General features: G+C 38.8%; 1 protein-coding gene and 1 long non-coding RNA gene across 10 annotated transcripts in view; both read right to left on the bottom strand.

Moving 5' to 3' along the window:
* Positions 1 to 22,852, bottom strand: part of CHCHD3 (coiled-coil-helix-coiled-coil-helix domain containing 3) — a 325,632-nt gene that overhangs the window by 226,564 nt on the left and 76,216 nt on the right. The gene's annotated exons all lie outside the window — the stretch shown is intronic.
* On the bottom strand, positions 1,443 to 21,028 carry LOC111821683 (uncharacterized). The gene is made up of 4 exons (XR_002825025.1): positions 20,225 to 21,028; positions 19,212 to 19,258; positions 16,118 to 16,308; positions 1,443 to 1,537 (listed from the first exon to the last, which is right to left on the bottom strand). It is a non-coding gene; the product is annotated as an uncharacterized LOC111821683 (long non-coding RNA).

Below are 22,852 nucleotides of genomic sequence, written 5' to 3' on the forward strand. Positions count from 1 at the left end.
AGCAGAGCTTTTAGACTAAGATGGGTTAAGATGAAAGGCCTGACAATCTACTTCTGAAAATCAGCCAGTGAAAACCCTATGGATTACAATGGTCCATTCTGTGGCTGATCGTGGGGACGGTGCAGAACGGGGCAACGTTTCATTCCACTGTGCATGGGGTCACCATGAGTCAGGGGCCAACTCCTCAGGAACAAAAAACAATCAGACTGATATTGAAAGGAGAGGACAGTAGAGGTGTACCCAAGCCTCCAACTCTGTCAAATTCTCTCCACTTTTAAAATTTCTATTATATCTTGATTTTTTTAGATATTAAAGGGTTACTAAAGCATTTAGGGCAGGATTAATGAATATAAAGTGCCGGATGGGGCAGTCAAGAACACTGTACATTATTTCTTAGGGAAATGACTGTCCTATATAGTCATTTCACTATAAGATGCCTTTCTTAAAGAGAAACATAGTTCCTCTGTACTACAAGTAGTATGAAGTCTTTCTATAGGAGTGAAAAATATTAACACCCAAGTAATCTTACAGAGGAATGGAACAACATGCTCCAGTTTGGCAGCTCGCTGATAATAATCAGGCATAAATGAAGCACAAGCCTTTGGGAATCAAGGAATAGAGAGATCACCCATCTTGCAGAACACCGCTTTGCTTAAACATTGCACAGCAGTACGTTCAAGATTCAACTCCACGGCAAGCACCTACTCTACAGTGCTGGGGTAGTACACTGCCAACTGCCATAAGGGTCAGCCAATCTCAGGGAAGGGTGGCATCCTCCTTTGAAAGCTGAAGAGCCTAAGGAAGATGTATGTGAAAACAGAAGGACAACCCCCTCCAAATAGGAGTGCATGCTGCAAAACCAATTTTGTTCTCAAAACGCAACTTGAAGCCCACTCCAACAAAAAGTTAAACAGCCTCTCAAGAATCCAAAATTTTATGTCACTGTGTGCAGGCAAAATTGTTATTATTAACTAGATAAGCACAGGCCTTACAAAAGAATCCCCATCAGTGTCATTTCTGAATAAAGATGGTCCTAGAATTTTTTTCCTCAACTTCTTTGTAACCGCAAAAGAAATATCAAGAGTTGAAGGGAACTTATCCCTCAGACAAGCTCATATTTCTGTTAAAAGTCACCTTGGTGTGTACAGGAAGAACAAGACAGTATCAGCGCCCACGACGCCTGCTCCCCAACACGTTCTCCTTAGAGAACAGCAATCAATTTTCATGCCTCTCTGATACTGTTCATCAGCTAAAAACGCATTCCTTGGCACATGTCTTATTTCTAGTATTTCCTATGAAATCATGCAAAAGAAAGAGAAATTCTAACAGAAATAAACTGGTTTGAAAACCACACTAAGCACAATACAAGATTTCATTTTAATTTTCACCTTAAACATAAAATGAGATGACAGAAATCTATATATAGGAAGAGCAAAACATACAAAATTCTGTATGATTAATTTTAGGGTACCTCCTCTTCATTCTCTTACTTCGTGTCTTCTATCTCTGAATCAAAAGTTAAGTCACGGACGTACTTCTAGAAAGAAGAATCACCACTCAGAATTCACATCAAAGACAAAAATAACACAAACAAATGAAGTCACGTGAAATCAAAATTCATTAAAAAGTACCTTTTGCCAATCTAACACAAGGACCATAGTGTGAGGACAAGGAGTTGGCCCACAGGACACAGAGCAAGCACATCGAGGTCTTGCCCCTTGAGGGTCTACCGTAACACTGAAACCCAAACCCACTGCTGATTCTGACTCATGGTGACCCTATAGGACAGAGCAAAACTGCGCCACAGAGTTTCCAAGGCTATAAATCCTTACAGAAGCATACTGCCAAATCTTTCTCCTGCAGAGTGGCTGGCGGGTTCAAACCGCCGACCTACTGGTTCACAGTCAAGCCCTTTAACAAATGCGCCACCAAGGCTTCTACCCTAACACCAGCTCAGCTCATTCCAACAAAAGGCTTTTGGCTCCATGTGGTCCTTTCACTTTCTATTCCATTTATTTTGTTATTCTTAGAATAGAAGATTGTTAATATATGACTTGTATCAGTTAAAGGAAAAAATAGATACATAGTAATCTACTACTAATAATATTATAATAGCTTCCACTTACGGAGGGCCTCCTTCTACCAGGCATTTTAACAGATGTTTTATATACATTATTTCATTTAATCCTCACAAAAACCCCACAGAGCAGCTGTTCTTGCTCTTCCAGAGCTAAGGAAACTAAAGCTGAGAGACGTTACACTGCTCAGAATCACAGAGCAAAGTATGTGCTCGAACTCAAAAACCACGTGCAAGTCACTCTCTGACATCTTGATTGTAAGAACCAAAATGCTTAAAGACACTCAAAGTAAAGTGCTCAGTGTTCAAATATTAATAAACAGCTCGAGTCTTTCATCCATTTGTGCAGGGCACTGCTAGGTGATCTGGCATTCACTTGGCACTAATGCAATCACCAAAGCAAACACAGTTACTGATATCCACAGGGCAACAAGTAGCTGAGGATAATCCAGAACGTGCTTCCTTATTTTTTGGTTCCCACAGGCACCTAAGATTGAAAATATTGCTATAGCACAATTCCAAAAGTACAGATCTGCATTTAGAACTCAGTGAAGACGCATAAAACGAATGATTATATCGCACTGATTATGATGAAAAAATACTGTGCATAATACTGTACAACAATTAAAAGAGGTTCACATGAGGTCTTTTTCCCGGAGTTACTGAAGTTGATAATGTAATAAACTGATTAAGTTGCTCAGTAAAGGCATAAATGCCTTGTGCAGTCCCTGGAAATGAGAAGCTGCAAAGGTGGGGATCCTTCCACATCCCTTCCCTCATAGGCAACATGGCCTCAAAGTGAGAAGGAGGCAAGGAACGAGTGGTGCTGAAGGAATGGACCATTTACTACGGAGCAGCCCTTCAAGAAGGCCGCTGCAGAGTAGTAAACAACGCGAGGGGTCGGAACTGGAAGATTAACTCCAGTTAAAAATATCCTGGGCATACTGCCTACATGCTGCACAAATGTTTAACAAGGTAAAAAACTTCAAAACGATTCGGTAAACAGCATCTGCTTATACAAACAAAACTGTATTTCCACCATGTGAACAACCATTTCCAAATTTCAACTACACTATAGGCCTGAGGAATAGGGGCTTTTTAATTATGCAATATTAGTCATTGACATAGTGCTCAAATCCCACATGGCATGAATCATGTTAGCTAAACTAACAAAATGAATAATTTAACTCACAGCCAGCGGGAATTCACTATACCACCTTCATTATTTACTTTACACTATCCATCCTATCATTTTTGAAATCACAGCTGTAGGGGTTCAGGAGGAGCCCACAGCTACCTATACAGTTTCTTACCTATATATCACAGGAAACTTAATCTACCCTCCATTCCAAAAAATCTAGACCATCAAGAATATTTTAAATCAGTCTACACCCTCCCTTACTGACTTCCCTCATTAAATTCTAGCCCATTAAATGTTAACTGTTAATATATGATATAATCAATATAACACTTCAGATAAAGCTCATAAGCCATGTTATTGCCACTGCACAAAAATAATGTACAAGAGGTATCTCCTTATCGATTGTGAACTTTCACCCTTGCTGCTATGTGAATTTTCCTATAGCACCAGAAAAAAAGAGATTTATTTCCTTTTTTATAAGAAAGAAAAATTTTAGACACACAAAAATGCTCCTATCATTTTCCTTCACAGGAAGAATTCTATGACTTCTCGCCATAACTAAAAGGGCTGTGAAAGCAGCAAGAAACCAGATGCGTTCACAGCAATCCCGAACAAATTTTGTCACAGAGGCCAAGGTTGAACTCCATCACTCCCTCACACTTCCGCCGAATATCAAAAGTTTCCCAGTTGCTCCACAGTTCACGGGAGGCCTATCTTGCCTTGATTTTGCAGAAATGATAGCTCGTCATGGAGATGTGAAAAATGGTCCCAGGCAAAGATACTGCAGTCCTCTAAGCAGCTAGAATAGTACTCCCTCGTACTTAACTCTCAGTTAAAATAATTTTAAAAATAAATAAATACTGTCAAGAAAGAAAAATTCCAGGGCAACTATAAATTTCATTAAGATGTATAGCAGATGTTACATGAAAGATGAATATTCATTCCATCTGCCTGCCACGGCAATCCATTTTATCTTTACCGTGATTTCCAAACACCCCAAATCGAAACGCTTACATTATACAAAAATTCAACTACCACATGTTTGTGGTGCAAACAGTTTGTCATTTCTTGCTTAGTTCAACATGACTAAGTTTGTTCATGTATTTTGACAGACTTGCACAACATCCTAAAATGTTTTGAACAATGCAGTTTAGGCTGGGATGCAATATTAATGAATGAATAATGTTCCTGAATATAAGATTTAATATTTAATGATTCAGCATGCTGCCTTGGATTTGATACAGAATAAAAATATGGTTTGGAATCACCGCACTTAATCAGGACCTGAGAAAAAGACTACAGACTCTGGGCAAACCTTTAACCCAAACTTTGAGCTACGGTCTCAGTTGTAAAATTGACACTTGGCCAACTGAATTTCTAGTCTTATCAGTATTTACAGTATCACACCATTTATCCAGGGTCATTCATCAGAATTTTTAAACTACTGGGGGCTCACATGTCTGTGTCAAGAGGTAAAAAAGAAAAAAAAAAGGAGGAGGGAATAGTGCAAAAATTACACTGGGAAGTCTACACTCAAAGACGTTGGGAATCAAATCCGCTGGTTGCATCAACATGTCAATTTGGCGGTTATTCCTCTTTTTAAAAATGTGTGAAACTGTAATAAAATAGCAAGTTCAGATCAAATAATAACTTGTCTCCACATCTTCTATGAAGGCAAGTATTTCATCTAAAGGACCACAGCCAAGTTGGTTCAGTGCATCCATCCAATCAATGAATGGGTAATCTGCAAACATTATTGAACTTGCCTCATCTGCAAACAATCCTATGTCTTAAAAATAAGCATAGGAACAGCAACAAGAGTAGGACTTATTAAAATCAGTTAACTAATACCCAAAACCAGAGCTGTGAACAAAGGTCTGTAAAGTACCCCTAACAGGAATGTTACTATTACTGTGATTTTAAAATAACACTCTACACCGAGGATGAAAATAAGACCCAATTCCCAATATTTATCTCCATTTATAGTTCACAATAGCCATGTCGATAGTCACCTGGGTTTAAGACTCTACTCTACCACACACCAGATTCATCAACGTAACTCCTCGGTGCCTTTGGTTTTCACATAGGAAGATGGGAATAGTAACACCCTACCTACAGTAAAGGATTGTTTTGGATTCAAACTAAATAATACTGTTAAGCACTGGCTGAAACAAAAAGCAACAAAGAAAACTCTATTCCGCGTTTATTGAGCACCTACAATGTTGCAGGAAGGTGCTGCACAAAACTCTTCATTTGCCTTATCACTGTGGTTGTTACAACAAAAAGAGCAGGCAATGGCAATTTCTAAATTGCCTCATTTAGTTTTGATAATAAAGGAGGGACACGAGCACAAAAATATGGGCAAATTATTTTCTCTAATATCTAAACAATGAATGTCATATTTTGATAGTTTACAAAGTATCTTTTTAATCTGGAAAAAAATTGTCAGCAACACTCAATGCTGTATTACTTAGTTTGATGTAACATGTTTCAATCTTTGACTTAAGTATTCATTGAGCATTTACCATGTGCTTAGAACAGTACACAAAGAATTACGTTTTTTAAAAAAAGGCAGATTCTACCAACTACAGTATCACCCCTTTCTTTGTATCATATTTACATAATGCTATTAAATTTGTTCTATTCCATTTTTACCAGATTAGCAATTATGTCACAATTATCTCAAAAAGAAACAAAAGTGCTTAAAAATTTATGCTGCAGAAAACTTGGAAAGTTTGCCAAAGGTAGGTTATGAATTTCATTCCACCATCGTCGGTGAGAGTCATCTTTTTCTGTTAAACCATTTAAAAGAATCTGCTGCAAATTCAATGAAAATCAGGTAATTCCTCCTAAGAACCAGTCCTGATGCTCCTACAGATAATGGCATCCCTATTCAGGGCTGGCAGGGGCACGGACTCCCTAATCAGACGGTTCTCAATCCAAAAATCTATATTAAATCACAATAGCTTTTTTTGGTTATTTGCTAATTTACAAAGAACTTAAAGGTGGAATAACATTTATCCTTTTTTATTTTTTTAAGATACACATGCTTACAAAGATGTCCGGAAGTATACATAAGAAATTGTTAACAATGGTTACTACTGAAGAGTGAGGTGGGGGACTGAGCTTTAACTTGTTTCTCTTCTGTGATGCTTCCATTTCTTTTGTGATTGTCTTATTTTAAGTAAAATAAACTGTTGGTGCAGGACTAACAGAAATATAATGCAAACTACATATGTAATTTTAAATGTTCTAAAAGCCACAATAAAAAAGTAAAAAGGATTAGGTTAAATTAGTTTTAACAATGTATTTTATTGCGCCCAATACATCCAAAGTATTATCATTTCAACATGCAATCAATATCAAAATTATTAATAAGATATTTTCTATTTTTTCATACCTAGTCTTTGAAATCTGGTGTGTATCTTATGCTTGGAGCACATCTCAATTTGGACCAACCACGCTTGAAGTGCTCAACATTTACACGTAGCCAGAGGCTAGCCCAGGGCTGCACTAGTTCTCAAAGTCCTATCTAGACATAAGATAGGTAATCGTCTTTCTAAATTTCAAAACAGTAAAGCTTGTTCAGTAAAACTTCTCTCTCATCAGTTCTCAGCACCTGGTCATCTGTAAACTCTTTATCAATCAAGGTTTAGCTTCTGATGGCACCTTTCTCACCAAAGCCTGATTTAGCTTCTCTCTGCTCTTCGATGCCCTCATCCTTGCATGTTATTCAATGTTATTCATTGTGCCTTCTGGCACATAAACAAGAATTCTTGAAATGGATGTTATGTTACCTCTCTGTGTGCAGGGCCACTGACGGTCTTTCTTCACGTGAGGGCTTTAACCACATTAGCAGAGCCAGCTTCTGCTAATTATCTGGATTTTCCTTTCAGAATAGCTTTAAAAAGCTAAATACAACTTTTTCCTTTTCCTCATAGTTTAATAACCATCGCAGTGTAGTGCTGCAATATTCCAGCAGCAGAGACCCTGGGACTTTACAACGGGCCTCCGAGCCCTTGAAAATGATTTTCCCAGAAAGCACCCCCCCAAAAAAAAAAAAAAAGTGAAGGCACAATACACAAGAATCACTCACTTAGCATCTAAATGAATGTCAGTTTTAAACCTTATATTAACTAAAAGGAACATTTTTCAAGCTAATTGCCAAGTTGATAGTTAAAAAAAAAAAAAATTCATTTGTTTCTCTGATAAGAAAAAAAAAAATCTCACTTCTCCCACTTGGTGCTTTTGGAACTCAACATGGACACAACCTTGGAGAAAGACAATCAATGACTCATGCACAATAGAAAAAGTACATCCAGCATCACTTGGCTTGGTCTGCCTGCCGGGAGTGGAGTTTGTATATCTTCCTGCATGTTCACCAACAGAGACATTGCCTACACTCCTTAGAAATGAAAAAAGGCGAAAGGGAACAAGAAAGGGCACAGGTAGGAGACAGTAGACAAAGGGTTTCAGGATGTACAACTAGGAAAAAATTAACTCCCTGAAATGGATGGATATATTGATGGAAAAGGCAGATAATCACATTATGGAGCAGTTACCAGGATTCTGCATGAGTCACTGTGCTATGCACAGAACTTTACATGGAATATCCCGTGCAGATAACCTGAGGTAAGTGTTATTATTGCCCTCTACCTTACAAATGAGGAAGCTGACCCCGCAAGAAGTTAATTTACTATGTGGTCTCAAAACTAGTAATCCAGAAAGTGGGAATTCAAACCCAGGTAAGTTGAGGCACACTCTTACTCATCACACTCTACTGCATCTTCAGTTCAAGGGCAGAAAAGAGTTCTCTGTGAGAATAACCATTTTGCACTGAAAGTGTAACATGTGCCTGGCACTTTACATGCATTATCTTATTTAATCTTCATTTAAAAACAAGCCTATCGGGTAGGTATTATTATTAACCCAATTTTGTAATTGAGGAAATTGAGACTAAAAGCATAAGTCACTTGTTCAAGTTCACAGATTACCAAAAGATAGACTTAGCATTCAAATCAGATCTCTCTAAAAGACGTAACTTTTCCCTCCTTCCTTTTTTTCTTTCCAAAATTCAGGTGGATTTGATATTACTGTAATGATACCTGTTGCCGTCAATTCGATTCCCGCTCATAGCAACCCTATAGGGCAGGGTAGACCTGCCCCACTGGGCTTCCAAGGTTGCAATCTTTACAGAAACAGACTGCCACATTTTTCTCCCATGGAGGGCTGGTTAATTCCAACTGCCAACCTTTCGGTTAGCAGCTGAGCGCCTTAACCACTGTACCATCAGAGCTCCTTACTATATTAATGGAAATCTGTAATTAGGTTTCCCTACTACCAAAAAATGTTTTTATTTGTAGTACATATATTTCACAAACAGCATTCTTTATATAGAGATAAGCTGGATGAAGGTAAGCACTACAGAAAAAAAACCACTCATATAAGAAGACTATCAGAAGCCACAACACCGCTTCAATTTCTAATTCATATTTAGCTTGCCTTAACAGAATTAACTCAGAATGGGAGTACTATTTAAATAGGCACACATTTACAAAGTCTTTTTCTTTTCAAATATCTACAGAACCATAACTAAAATTGCTCTTCCATTTAATGTCACATAATAATTACTGCCTCTTGAAACCTTCATATACAACACACTCAGATTGGCAGGAAATGTTGCAATGATATTAACTTGCCAACAGCAATTAAATAAGAATAAAAATGAAAATGAGTGACATTGTTACTACACTTTCATTATCTTTTTCAGGGTGAAATGAAATGCCTAAGCCATTGGAAAATGCAGTACGTATCTGAATTTCTAGGAGTTGTAGTATATATATACATATATCTGTGAGCATCGAAATGACTTGGAAAAAGATGTAGGCAACCAATGACGTTGCTTCACATAGTTTATTAAAAAAATTAATCCTACAAACATTAAGGATTTATGTATATATTAAAATTAATCAAGATGAACCTCAGAAAACTGTTTCTCAGGTAAGAAAAATGTTTGAAAGACAACGTACAGCATGAATGGCAAAAGATTGCTAGTATAACCTGAAAATCTATTGCCAAGTCTTAAAATTCCCTTGAGGCTCGTATTTATAGGGTACAAGAATAAAGAGTTGGCAAACATGCTCCTAAAAGAGCTAGAGACCTGTTTGCTTTTAAAATAGACTTTGAATGGTAAATTAACCTCTCTGGGTTTGGGCCCATCCGATGGGAAGACGTCATCTTTTAAAAGCAAAGTTAAGAATAACAAGCACCACAACTGAGCTTTTATTTTTATCTGTGTGAGACACACTGTCTACAGATCTCAAATGACTCAAAAATGTGGTAATTGGGATTGCAACCAATGTCATAAAAGCAATTTGTATAAATTTTTGAATAAGACTAATTTGTGCTGTAAACTTTCACCTAAAACACAATAAAATTTAAAGAAAAACAAAGGGCTAAAAATAATAATAACAAAAGATGTAGACTTTCAGCAACTGTATGAATGAATAATTAAAGGTATAATTTTGATATGTTTTCTAAAAAAATGTGGAAAATGAGGAAATGATCATTTTGTCACTGTCCTTCAAACATAATAGTGGAACAATACTATGTGGCTGTAAAGTCCAATTTACCTTCCTTCCTTACCGTGACAATGCATTGCAATTTACAGCTGTCATGGTCAAATTACACAGTCTTCTATTTCATACTTTAAGAGGCACAAGGCTTCAAATCAAGCTCTTACCACCTTTGGATGGCTACTCCTAGCCCATACATTTGACTACTACAAACGCAGTTGCTAAGATGTAATGGGGACATATGACATCATCTTTACAAATCCATTTAATCCTAACCCTTTAAAACTTCAAAACCCAAACCTGTTGCCATCAAGTCGATTCTGACTCATAGCGAACCTATAATCATTGGATAGTCCTAATGAAAATAACTTCCATTAGGAAGTCAAACGTAGCACTTTCGACCTGAAAAATACTTTAAAGAATAAGAGAATTAATTCGCTGCTGAGGAAGAACTACCAAAACAAAACCATACTCATCAATTTTTACATGTACCTATTATCAATCAGTTGATCAACAAGAAGAATAATAGCTTCAGAGTTCATAAAAGGTAGGATTCATTGCAAAGGTGGGACATGAAAGCAAAAGTTACAGTTCAGGGAAGTTAGTTTATAAGATAAAACTCAAAAAGAGCCAAGATTTAAAATGTTGTCTAGCCGAGAAATGTCTAACGACCAAAGACCAGACGAGGTGAAAGATGACATCAAACACATCATAAATGAACAAAGCAAAAGGTCATTAAAAAGAAAATACCAAAATGAATGTAAGAGACTGATGGCTTGCTCTTGAATGTAGAGTAGTTAAAGAAAATGGAAGAAATGATGAAGTAAAACAGCTGACTAGAAGATTTCGAAGGGCAGCTAGAGAAGACAAAGTAAGTAGTATAATGAAATGTGCAGAGATCTTCAGTTAGAAAACTAAAAGGGAAGAACATGCTAGGCATTTCTCAAGCTGAAAGAACTGAAGAAAAAATTCAAGCCTTGAGTTGCAATATTGAAGGATTCTATGGGAAAAACAGAAATTCAAATCGGATTCAGAAGAGGACATGGAACCAGGGATATCGTTGCTGATGTCAGATGGATCATGGCTGAAAGCAGAGAGTACCAGAAAGATGTTTACCTGTGTTTTATTAACTATGCAAAGGCATTCAACTGTGTGCATCATAACAAATTATGGATAATATTAAAAGAATGTGAATTCCAGAACACTTAATTGTGCTCATACAGAACCCAAACACAGGCGAAAAGGCAGTCATTTGAACAGAACAAGGGGATACTGCGTGGTTTAAAATCAGGAAACGTGTGTGTCAGAGTTGGATCCTTTCACCATACTTATTCAATCTGTATATTGAGCAAATAAATAATCAGAGAAGCTGGACTATACAAAGAAGAACGGGACATCAGGATTGGAGGAAGACTCATTAACAACCTGCAATGTGCAGATGACACAATCTTGTTGGCTGTTAAGTGAAGAGGGTTTGAAGCACTTACTGATGAAGATCAAAGACTACAGCCTGCAATATGGACTACACGTCAACATAAAGAAAACAAACATCCTCACAACTGCAACAATGAGCAACATCATAATAAATGGAGAAAAGACTGAAGTTGTCAAGGATTTCATTTTACTTGGATCCACAATCAACGCCCATGGAAGCAGCAGTCAAGAAATCAAATGACAGATTCCATTAGGAAAATTTGCTGCAAAAGTCCTCTTTAACGTGTTAAAAAGCAAAGATGTCAATTAAACGATTAAGGTGCACCTGACCCAAGCCATGGTGTTTTCAACTGCCTCATATGCATGCAAAAGTTGGACAATGAATAAGGAAGACCAAAGAAGAATTGATGCCTTTGAATTATGGTGTTGGCAAAGAATATTGAATATACCACAGACTGCCAGAAGAACAAACAAACCGGTCTTGAAATAAGTACAGCCAGAATGCGCCTTAGAAGGGAGGATAGCAAGACTTCATCTCACATACTCTGGACATGTTATCAGGAGGGACTAGTCCCTGGAGAAGGACATCATCCTTGGTAAGAAAGAGGGTCAGTGAAAAAGAGGAAGACCCTCAAGGAGATGGACTGACACAGTGGCTGCAACAATGGGCTCAAACACAGCAACGACTGTGAGGATGGCGCAGGACTGGGCAGTGTTTTGTTCTGTTGTACATAGGGTCGCTATGATCGGAACCAACTAGATGGCACCTAAAAACACCACCACCAAACGGAGAAATCAGGTTGACTAATCCCTTGGTAGAACGTGATTTATGATACATGTCCAAAAAAGAAAGAGAACAAAGAACAAAGACTGGAATAATTAAGTGGAGGGTGAACATTAACGTGAGTTTTTACTCATAATTTTAGGCAATCTGAAGTGGAAACATTTTCTAATCCTGGGGTTGGAAAGGTGTTGGGGACAAATGAAACTACTGTAAATAGCACAATACTTTGCAATGAAGCAAATTTTCAAATGCGGTTTTTTTTTTTTTTTTTTGGTTCAGTGAGCTACAGAGTCTGATCACCATAACATAACAAACTGGAAAAAAAAAGTCTTTTTTGAGTATGGAAAATTTAACATTGCCTCAATCCTGATTTCCAATTTGTAATAATGAGGGAGTTTATCCAAGAGATTAACAGTTATAGTAGAAGTAGTTGTGGCAATAATTATTATTGTTTTTATTATAATAAAGATAGCATTATTATTATAAAGGTTTATAAATCCATGCAAATGCAATATGTTATCTGATGTTCACAACACTAGGCGGGAAGTAGGATTGATTACTATTACAACTGTTGCCAATTTTCAAGGTGAGAAAACTGAGCTTAAGGATATTGCGATTCACCCAGAGTCAAACTTACAAGCAGAGAAGGCAGGACAAGAACCTCGGTCTTCTGATTATCATTTCTGAGCCACTAAAATCTCTTCCATCTCTCAAATGCCATCTCTATGCTCACTGTTATTACTCAGCACTATGTGGCTTGATGGAGCCCTGGGGGAGCAGTGATTAATAGCTACGGCAAGCTATGGCTACTAACCAGAAGGTCAGCAGTTCAAATCCACCAGACGCACCTTGGAAACCCTATGGGACAGTTCTACTCTGTCCTACAGAGTCGTTATGAGTTGTAATCAACTTGACGGCAATAGATTTTTTTTTTTTAAATGTGGCTTGAGGGTGATGTGCACACCCTCTCACTAGGCTTACGCTCACTCAAGCGTGAACCTCAACAATAAACTAGACCTGGGCATCTGCTATTTTTCACAAAGAGCAAGTTCCTACCAGTGCAGAATCAAGAAAGAAAAGTTCCAGCAAGCACATTTACTTATATTTTTAGAATAAGATCAACACTCATACTATAAAAATGGCTGTACTAATTACAAGAGGGATTTAAAAATTAGATCATTATAGACAATCAAGAAACAATAAATAGAAGTGTAAGCTATATAATTTTTTACGCCTGGGGTTCGGTCACCTATTTCACTTTGCTATAGATTTGTCATTTCGACCTTCAAATATACTTAATTTTTCTCTTTTTTTTTTTTTATAGTAGCAAACAAAAAGCATACCATGTTATCTTTCAAAAGATGAAAGAATGGTCAAATCCAACCTTCAACAAATATTTTCTCAGTACACACTACGTGCAGGGCATTGTTTTGCTTCTACAACCAGAAATCTCTCAAAGCTGGTGTCTTTCTTCTGCTGACACTTGATCTCCTGACACAATTGTGTATCAAAAATATGGAATGGTGGTGATCAAGTAACTAAACTGCACCGAGGACAGATCTATTGTGGGAATTTTAGAAACGTTACCGAGCCACTCCAGGGCAACTACTATATTTCACCAGCTGTATACAGGTCTCAGTGACAAGTTTTATACCCACAGTTCACTAAAAAGAGAACATTAAGGTCGAGGTGCATTTTCTTTTTTTAACAATGTTGACCTAATAATAACCCAAATTGATCTGGCAAGTATTTACTAAATGTTCCCTGATGGTACAGTGGTCAAAGTGATAAGGCTGCTAACCAAAAGGTCAGCAGTTCGAATCTACCAGCCACTCCTTGTATGGGGCAGTTCTACTCTGTCCTCTAGGGTCGCAGTGGGTCGGAATGGACTCGATGGCAATGGGTTGTTTTTTTTAACCCTGATGGTACTCTTTCAGTAAGAAGAACAACAAAAAGACTATCCTATCCCACTAAATACTATCCATCTAAAATTAATGAAAATACTAACCAAGTAAGCAGACACAATAAGACATGGTCACATGGGTGGGCATAACGCAAAATTTGCAACAATGAGAAACAGCGATGCATATTGGCAGTAAGTTAACCAGCATGATTTGAGGATAATTTGGCAATGATAATATTCTTTTTAATAACATTTGAGTGAGTAATTCCACTTTTAGGAATTCACCCTAAGGAAATAATCCTGAATATGTGTAAATTTAAGAAGGACACTAAATGCAGAGTGTTTACAGTAGTGAAATACTGAGTCATATATTTGGAAGCTTAAATATCTCATATTGAACAACCATGGAGTTACATAATCATGAAACATGTTCACCATATTATCTTAACAACAAAAATAAAGCAGCTCATAAAAACAATTTAAAAAAAAACCATTGCGGTCGAGTCAATTCCAACTCATAGCAACCTTATGGGACAGAGTGGAACTGCCCCATAGGGTTTCCAAGGGGTGACTGGTGGATTCAAACTACTGACCTGTAGGTTAGCAGCCGTAGCTCTTAGCCACTGTGCTACCATGGCTCCATGATTATATAAAACAATAAGGACAAAATAATACCACTTTTGTCATTCTTCCCCAATGTACATATGCCTGTATGCCAAAATATTTACAGTGGTTCTGCATGAATAGTGGATGATGAGCAATTTTCATTTTCTTCATTTTGTTTAGTCACGATCCTTTAATTTTCTATACAGTGTCCACAATTTTTGTAATTAGAAAAAAATACTTCTTGTTACTATCATGTTCTTTAAGGTTTTTGCTTTTATCTCTAAATATTCTTAGGTACTGGGAAGATACGATGGGCGAAGTGAGCACAGAGTACAGAAAGCAGACCATAAAGGACCGACTACAGGTCGTACCCAGGAACCAATTCTCCTTACCGAGACACCCTTGAGGACGGCCCGCCGGAAGTGGGCAGAGATGGGAGCAGCAGGGCAGCTGCGGCCGGCCCAGGCCTCTCCAGCATTTAAAGATTCAAGGGTGGGGGAACTAGCTAGCCTCTGGACCTCCTTAAGGACCCTAAGCTACATCCCTGCTGAGTTTCCCCCCTCTCCCATTACTACAATGCATGTCTCCCAATCTTCTGATTCTTTTAGCTTCTTGATTAATTTACTTGGCCTTTCAAAATGTCCTCTAATTCATTACAGCCTTCCTGGAATTGCTGTCTGGCTTCTCAACATGTGATATCAGATGTCCCATAAACAACAGGACTATTATATTAAAACTGAATTAGATCCAAGCATCCTATTTCTCCCCAAGCCTATTAACTTGATGTTCTACAGGTTGAATCTCATTCAATTTGCCATTTACAGGATAACCTTTCCAGGTGCATCTCTCAAGCTCTTCCTGCTGTTCTGCATACCTCTTAATATCTGTATGTTGGGAAAATCATCTGAATGAAGTAAGAAAACTAATCCAGTTTTTTTTTTTTTCCTAACGGAAAAATTTGGAGGAAATGAGTACAGAGTGCAACCAATCCATGACCTGACGACACCCTTAGGTGCCTGCCCTCCCCAGTGAAGTCCGAAAGGCCCCATCTCTGAAGTGACAAGATGGAGGGATCAGAGAGGTCGGGTAAGGGGAATTCTGATTCTTCTCCATTTTGCCATGAAGTTCTAGGGTGAAAGACAGCTGTCTTTATGCACAGAAATGTCATCAAATGTTCCCAGATAGAGCAGATCAGATTATGGTCATTTTCAGAACTGGGAAAAAAAAAAAATCAATCGAAATAAGACTGTCTTCTACACACATGCAGACAAGTGAGAAATTCTAATTGTGTGTGGGGGTGGGGGACACTTATTTGTCACAGCAAAGTCAGGAATATTTTCAACAAAAGTAAAAAAATAAAAATCACTCTGCCACTTCCATAACATCTCTCAGTCTTACACTGAGTAAGAATGGTGTCTGTTCAATCCATAGAGACAGCACTAGTGGGCCACCAAAAACGCCTGAGACAAACTCAAATGACCACCATAATAAAGAATTTGATCTTTTCTTTTCGTAGTCTCCCTAGGCTCATGTCAGTAAACTAGAATAAACATGTTATTGAAAGAGAATCAATAGACGGCTTTAAAATATACCTTACCACAAAAGGTCAAGCCCTGGTATCGATTTTAATATAACATTTTTTGTGCAGCTTCCCAAAGGGTTCTTTTCTAATATTGTTCTTCATTTTTCTCTTGCTTTGTTCCCTGACTGGTGAATTTGTTGTTCTTGTCTTCAAAAGGCTGTCTACAGCTGGGTTTGCTGAGTGAGTGCCATTTCTATGACAAGTGGCTGGGAAATGAAAAAACAAAAAATCAACAAGGAAAAAAAAATAATAACACGTTTCCAGGTAGTGGGAGGATAGATACAGGAGGGCATGAAGCACAAGACAATGTTCAACTAAGAAAATCTACAGGAACACGCTGAAACGCAGAACAACTGCCATCATGGCCCACGTTGGACTTTTACCCCCCATGGCGCCGTGAGTGGGCCCCGGGTCCTATGAGGAGAGCAGAACAAGGGACGAGATGATCTCTCAGGTTTCAGCAAAAATCTCATCACCGAAACAGGAGAAGGGTGCAAATTTTCCAGAGACCATAAATCCATGTTACTCTAGGCTCCTCTTGAACATAAAGCACCAACTGTTCAAAGGAAAGCTGGAATCCCTTTGACAAGGTTCGTGGAGACAAATCAGAGAGTATATGTCCAGGGGATACAGAGACTTCCCGACTTCTGTGCCCTCAATCAAGGCGCAAAGACTTACAAGCCTAGACTACGTGCTCACGGTGTCACGTTTTCATTTTTAGGTAACGCTCACTAAAAGGAAAGCAAACTAAGTAATGGTCTCAGTACACGGTGGGAAAGTAGATCATGTTTGCCCAAGTCACCTGAAACCAAAGAAATTACTGGCCCTGGAGTTATAAAGGAGTCTCTGGGTGGTGCGAACAGTTATCACATTCAGTTGCTAACCAAAAGGTAGGAGGTTCAAGTCCACCCAGAGGCTCCCTGGGAGAAAGGACTGGTAATCTACTTCTGAAAAATCAGCTCTTGAAAACCATACGGAGCACAGTTCTACATTGACACACATGGGGTCGCCATGAGTGGGAACTGGCTCAACAGCACCTGGTGGTAGTGGTGGACTTATAAATGTAGTCCCCATAGCGAAAAATGAAAGCCAGCTAAGCCCACTCAGAGGGAAGACATGAATCGCAGCTGTTTCCTAAGAAGCATGAAAGCTGACATGGACATCTTGCGAAAGGCAAAAGGCAGCAGGATTGGAATCCTCAGGCTGCCTTTTGTCAGTGGCACAGACTCAGGCAAGGTACTTAACCTCTGACTGCTTCCTGATTGCAAAGCAAATCCATAGAGAGTAGAGCTACCACATCCACGTGCTCCCTGTTTTGGAGGTCAGCCAGCCTCGGATCCCAGGGGGAACGTGAGGGGCATCATCTTATTAGCTACCAGCAGAGCACCTGGCACACGGTAGGCACTCATCCAACGGTAGTCACTGTTGTCATATGATGATTTCCATGCTTCTTTACCCATTTGAACAAACTCTATCCTATTTTAATCTACTTAGCCACAGCAGTAAAATATTATTGTAACTTAGCAACTCCTTCCTTTTGGCACCTGCTATATGCCAGACAGTGAGCTCTGCCCTCATAGAACTTTCTATTCCAGTGGAGGAGAAAAACATGTAACTGTGTTGAAGAAACACAGTGGGAAAGAACAGCTAAGGTGAGAGGCGAGGAGAGAAAGAATGGTTATTTTAGATAAAGTCATCAGGGATAGTGTCTCCCCTGGGTTGTCTGAGCAGGCGCTGGATGGTAAAGGGGAGCCAGCCACATAACTCTGGGTACAACTATTCTAGACAAATAGCCTTAGGCACGAACAGATCCAGCAGCCAATGTGGCTGCAGCATTCCATGAAAGCACGGTAGGAGATGAGGTATGAGAGTGAGGGTCAGCAGAGGCCTTCTGGGTCAAGGTAAAGGGTTTGGACTTTACACTAAATCCAATGAGAAGCCATCAGAAAGTTTTAAGCAAAAAAAGTTGACATGATTCAAATATATTTGTATAAGCAGGCTGACACTGCTTTGTGAAAAACAGAATCTAGGGGACACTTGTGGTCTCCTGCATGGGGACTTTCTAATAGTACAAGGAACGAATGATAACAGCTTAGACGAGTTTCTCAACCTCTGCATTGGACCAGACGACTCCTGGTTGTGGGAGGACCAATTTTGCATTGCAGGATGGTCAGCAGCATCCCCAGCATCTCCACGTGAGATAGCAGTAGCATCCTCAAGTTGCGCCCCCCCACCCCCAAAATGTCCTCAGACATGGCCAAATGTCCCATGGGGAGCAAAATCGCCCCTGGTTGAGAACCACTGGCTTAGACTAAGTTAAGGATGAAGATGGTGAGAGGTATTGGATTTGTAATAGATTACAAAAGCAGAGGCACCAGGGCTGATTAACTGGAAGAGGGAGAGGAAAAATAACCAGTAATCAAAATTCTGGTGCTACTCTCGACTTTTGTTAGACCCACATTATCCACATTTTCAGTAGTTTGAAGAAAGAGCTTTCTAAGTCAAACGTACTTGGAGTTGTACAAATAACAAACGTTACAGAAACTCAGTTGGATAATGGTTTGGGTTTCTTTTCTTTAAATCTATAAAAATTAAGTTGTATAGTTGACAGATGTATTCATAAAGAAATACACACTTTCTAATAGATTACAGCAAAATCTACAGAAATATTAATTTTCACCTACTATTTGACAGTATTTTGACAGTTTTATTTCAAAACATAGTCATGTGAATTAAAAAAAAACAAAAACACCAAAGAAAGTCCTTTCATTTGCAAATTCCTTTTAAAACTAAATTTCTTGTTTAATGAGTTCCATACTAAAGGCAAAGTTGACTGTGCTGAAACCCCAAAAACTCAGCTTTCAGTAAACCACATCAAAAGAGCCTCAGCTAGAACATTCAAACAGGTATACAATAGGTAACATCACTGTTGGAGCCAAAAGTAATTTAGCCTGAGATGCAGTCTTGTAGGGTGATGATGAGTGTGGTTTCAGGTGCCAGAACACCTGGGTTCAAATCCCAACGCTTCTGCTTTCTGACTATGTGACTGCAAGCAATTGTTTCACTCACCTCATCTATGATATGAGGATACCAGAAGAGGAGAACCTACCTCAGAGGGTTCTTGTGAGGATTATGTGTAAAATGCTCGGACCAGGGCTGGAGACAAAGCAAGGGTTTAAAATCTGTTAGCTACTATTATTATTACTATTGTTAGTATTCATTTTCTTGGGTAAAGTCTTTTTTAATGGCATATATTAGCATATCTAAGTCTATAAAGTATTGAAAAGCAAAGACGTCACTTTGAGCATTAAGGCGTGCCCAACTTAAGCCGTGGTATTTTCAATCACTTCATATGTATGTGAAAGCTGGACAATGAATAAGGAAGACTGAAGAAGAACTGACGCCTCTGCATTATGGTGTTGGTGAAGAATACGGAACATACCATGGACTGCCAGAAGAATGAACAAACCTGTCTTGGAAGAAGTACAGACAGAATCCTCCTTAGAAGCAAGGATGGTGAGACTTTGTCTCACATACTTTGGACATGTTATCATCAGGGACCAGTCCCTGGAAAAGTACATCATGATTGGTAAAGTAGAGGGTCAGCAAAAAAGAGGAAGACCCTCAAGGAGATGGACTGACACAGTGGCTGCAACAATGGGCTCAAGCATGACGACTGTGAGAATGGTGCAGGATCAGGCAGTGTTTTGCTGTACTGTACACAGGGTGGCTATGAGTCAGAACCGACTCGACGGCACCTAACAACAAAGTCCATTTGAGACCTACAAATACTGACATGGGAAAAGGGCCACAACATGTGGTTGAGTTTTTGTGTGTGTGTGTTTTTTTTTTAAAGGAACTTATAGACATTATTAGCTAAACCTCATTTTGTTTAATTTAAAAACAAAAAAAACTATAACACTAAGAATATATTTCCCCTGGGGTTTGAATGTGAGTGATTTTAAAGGGGGCGGGGGAGTGGAAGATGACTAATATTTTATGCTTCTGTACAACCTGAATCTCTTCAGTAAGTATCTATTTCTTCTGCACATTTTTGTTTTACATATCAACATTATCCACATTTCCAGTAGTTTGAGGACTGCCCTTTCTGTGTAAACCTACCTGGTGCTGTAGAAATAACAAAATTGTTGCAGAAACTCTGTTGGATAATGGTTTTTTAATGAACAGGCATTTTCCACGGTAAATTGGTGGCTTCAGTTGACTGTCTGGGTTTTGTTTTGACTTGGTTTGCTTTTAATCCATCAACCCCATCAGGAAAGCAGGAAAGCAAAATATCATTGAAATTTATGATTGTTAAAGAGATTTTTGTTTTAATCTAGTTAGTACTGACAACATAGTACCAGGAAGTAAAGAAGATTCAATATGAGAAGTTGTGAAACAGTTCAGTTTTAAAGCCTTAATTGAAACATTTACATGGTTAACCTCTATTTTTATACTTGATACTGACATGAAAGTCATACTAAAATCATTTTAATGGGACAACTTGAAAAATGTTCCAAGTAAAACGGCTTATGTCTAGAGGAGTAAGATAGTCTAAATGTAAGGAAGCAACTATAAATAGTATATAACTAATAAATTGCCCCGTGCTAGTTGTACAATATTTCAATGGAAGCATTCAATATTCTAGTTCTAAAGGAAAGATGTCCCAGCAGCTAATTTTTTTAAATTGACTTTAAAACACAGAAGTTTGTAGACCGAATGTGATGACTTAAAAAAATACTTTGACTATCATACAAAAGATACATAAATAGTAGCAATCAACACTACAAACCCAAAACCCAACACATCAAGCAACACAGGCAATATAAAGTAACTTAGAATGAGTCAAAAAAAAAAGAAAGTCCAGAGAAGAACATAGATCATAGATGGAGAAAAGCTAAATAATGTTGCTTCACAATCATCTATTAAAGCAAACCTGGCATCTCTTCACTGCTTCCTGAGCCCTGGAGCAAGGTTGAAGGTATGGATTCCTCCGCCATGGAAGGTGTCCAAGTTGCTCCATTGAATTTGGCAGAACCCTAGGGAGCACATGTGTGCCTCCCTGACCAGAAGCAGATATTCATCTTTAGAGTTCACAGAGGTGGGTACCATCGACTTCCACAAATCCCTGTTGTGCTATTAAGAAAACTATCCTGATCCTCCACTTAAAAATGCTTTATTGTTATCCTAACAAGAAATTCAAATCGCCACAATCACTGACAATGGGCACACAAACAAGTTGCCATGTTTTTACGCAAATAATTCCCACACTGCGCTTTTCTTCATCAATGGCGCGCCCTCCCCCTCCCCCACCCCAGGTAGTTCTGTAACCTGCTATGCTAATTTTTTTACTTGGTGCTAAAAGAAAAATTAGCAGAGCTCGATTACGAAAATACTAGGGGGGCAGAGGGTGCGGTTGCCAAACAATGTATGACCCATACGTTATCTGTGTAAAAACTCAGTATTGAATGGTAAGGCGCAGCCTAAGTAAAAGAGAATATTCACTTTAGAGACAAATTCTCAAAAGATTTTTGTCCTAAGATAATATCCTACAGAGCAGCTGCCCAGATCTGATCCCCAGAGGCACACAGAGAGGTCATTTTCAAGAGACCTTTTATTTACTAATCGTTTAGAGAAGAAAATCCAAGTAAGTACTTGTGACTCCTTTCCACAACAGCAAATGTAGAAATTGAAAGAAGGTGTTCCCTGCATTCAGGGAAAGGCAGTACTGAGTGGTGGTTCAGTGCATGAACTTGGCAGAGACTTGGGTTCAAATCCCAGCCTACCACTTACTAGAAACGGCCTTGGGAAAGTCACTTAGCCTCTCAGTTTCCACATGTATGGTGTGGTTGTTAGCTGCCGTCAAGTAGGCCCCGACTCATGGCGACCCCATGCACAACGGAACTAAATGCTACCCAGTCCTGTGCCACCCCCGTGATCGGCTGTGGATCGGACCATTGTGATCCACAGGGTTTTCATCAGCTGAATTTTGGCAGTAGCTCACTAGGCCTTTCCTCCTGGTCCACCTTAGTCTGGAAGCTCCACTGAACCCTGTCTATCATCATAACAACAAGCCTCCACTGACAGATAGGTGGTGGCTGCGCATGAGGTGCACTGGCCAGGAACTGAACCCAGGTCTCTCCCACGGAAGGCAAGAATTCTACCACTGGACAACCACTGCCCCCACTCCTCATTTATTAAGTAGTGATAATGATATCTACCTAATAGGAGAGCTGTGAGGATAAAATGATTTAAAGCATATAAAGTGCTTAGAACAGTGCTAGGCACCCAATGGACACAAGATAACCTTTATTTTTAAAACTTTTTCCATTTTAGTTGGGCATATGAGCCCTGTACTCTTGAAATGGTTTTCCTAACAGATAATATGTCTCCCCAGTGTGCATATTCTATGTTTATGTCATCCATACATTGTGAGGAAAGTTTCACCAAAGACAAGCAATTTCTGCTTTTGGGTAAGAATGGGATGCAAAAGAATAAGGGTTCTTCTGTCAATAAAATATTTAAAAGAAACTTGAGATGAGCTACTCTCTTTTTAACTACTTTCTCTATCCAGGAAAAAAGGGGAGGACTACTACTTGAACAGAATTCTGCCAATGTTGGGAAACAGTATAATCCTGGGATAAAATTTACATTTCATTTAGATAGATCTATGTTGCCCACACTCCTTTTCAGCCAAAGGCTCTACTGGTAAAACTATTAAGATGGAGAGGAAAGGGGGGAACCCCCTCT

Source organism: Trichechus manatus, unplaced genomic scaffold (assembly GCF_000243295.1).
Source record: "Trichechus manatus latirostris isolate Lorelei unplaced genomic scaffold, TriManLat1.0 scaffold00097, whole genome shotgun sequence".
NCBI classification, from domain to species: domain Eukaryota; kingdom Metazoa; phylum Chordata; class Mammalia; order Sirenia; family Trichechidae; genus Trichechus; species Trichechus manatus.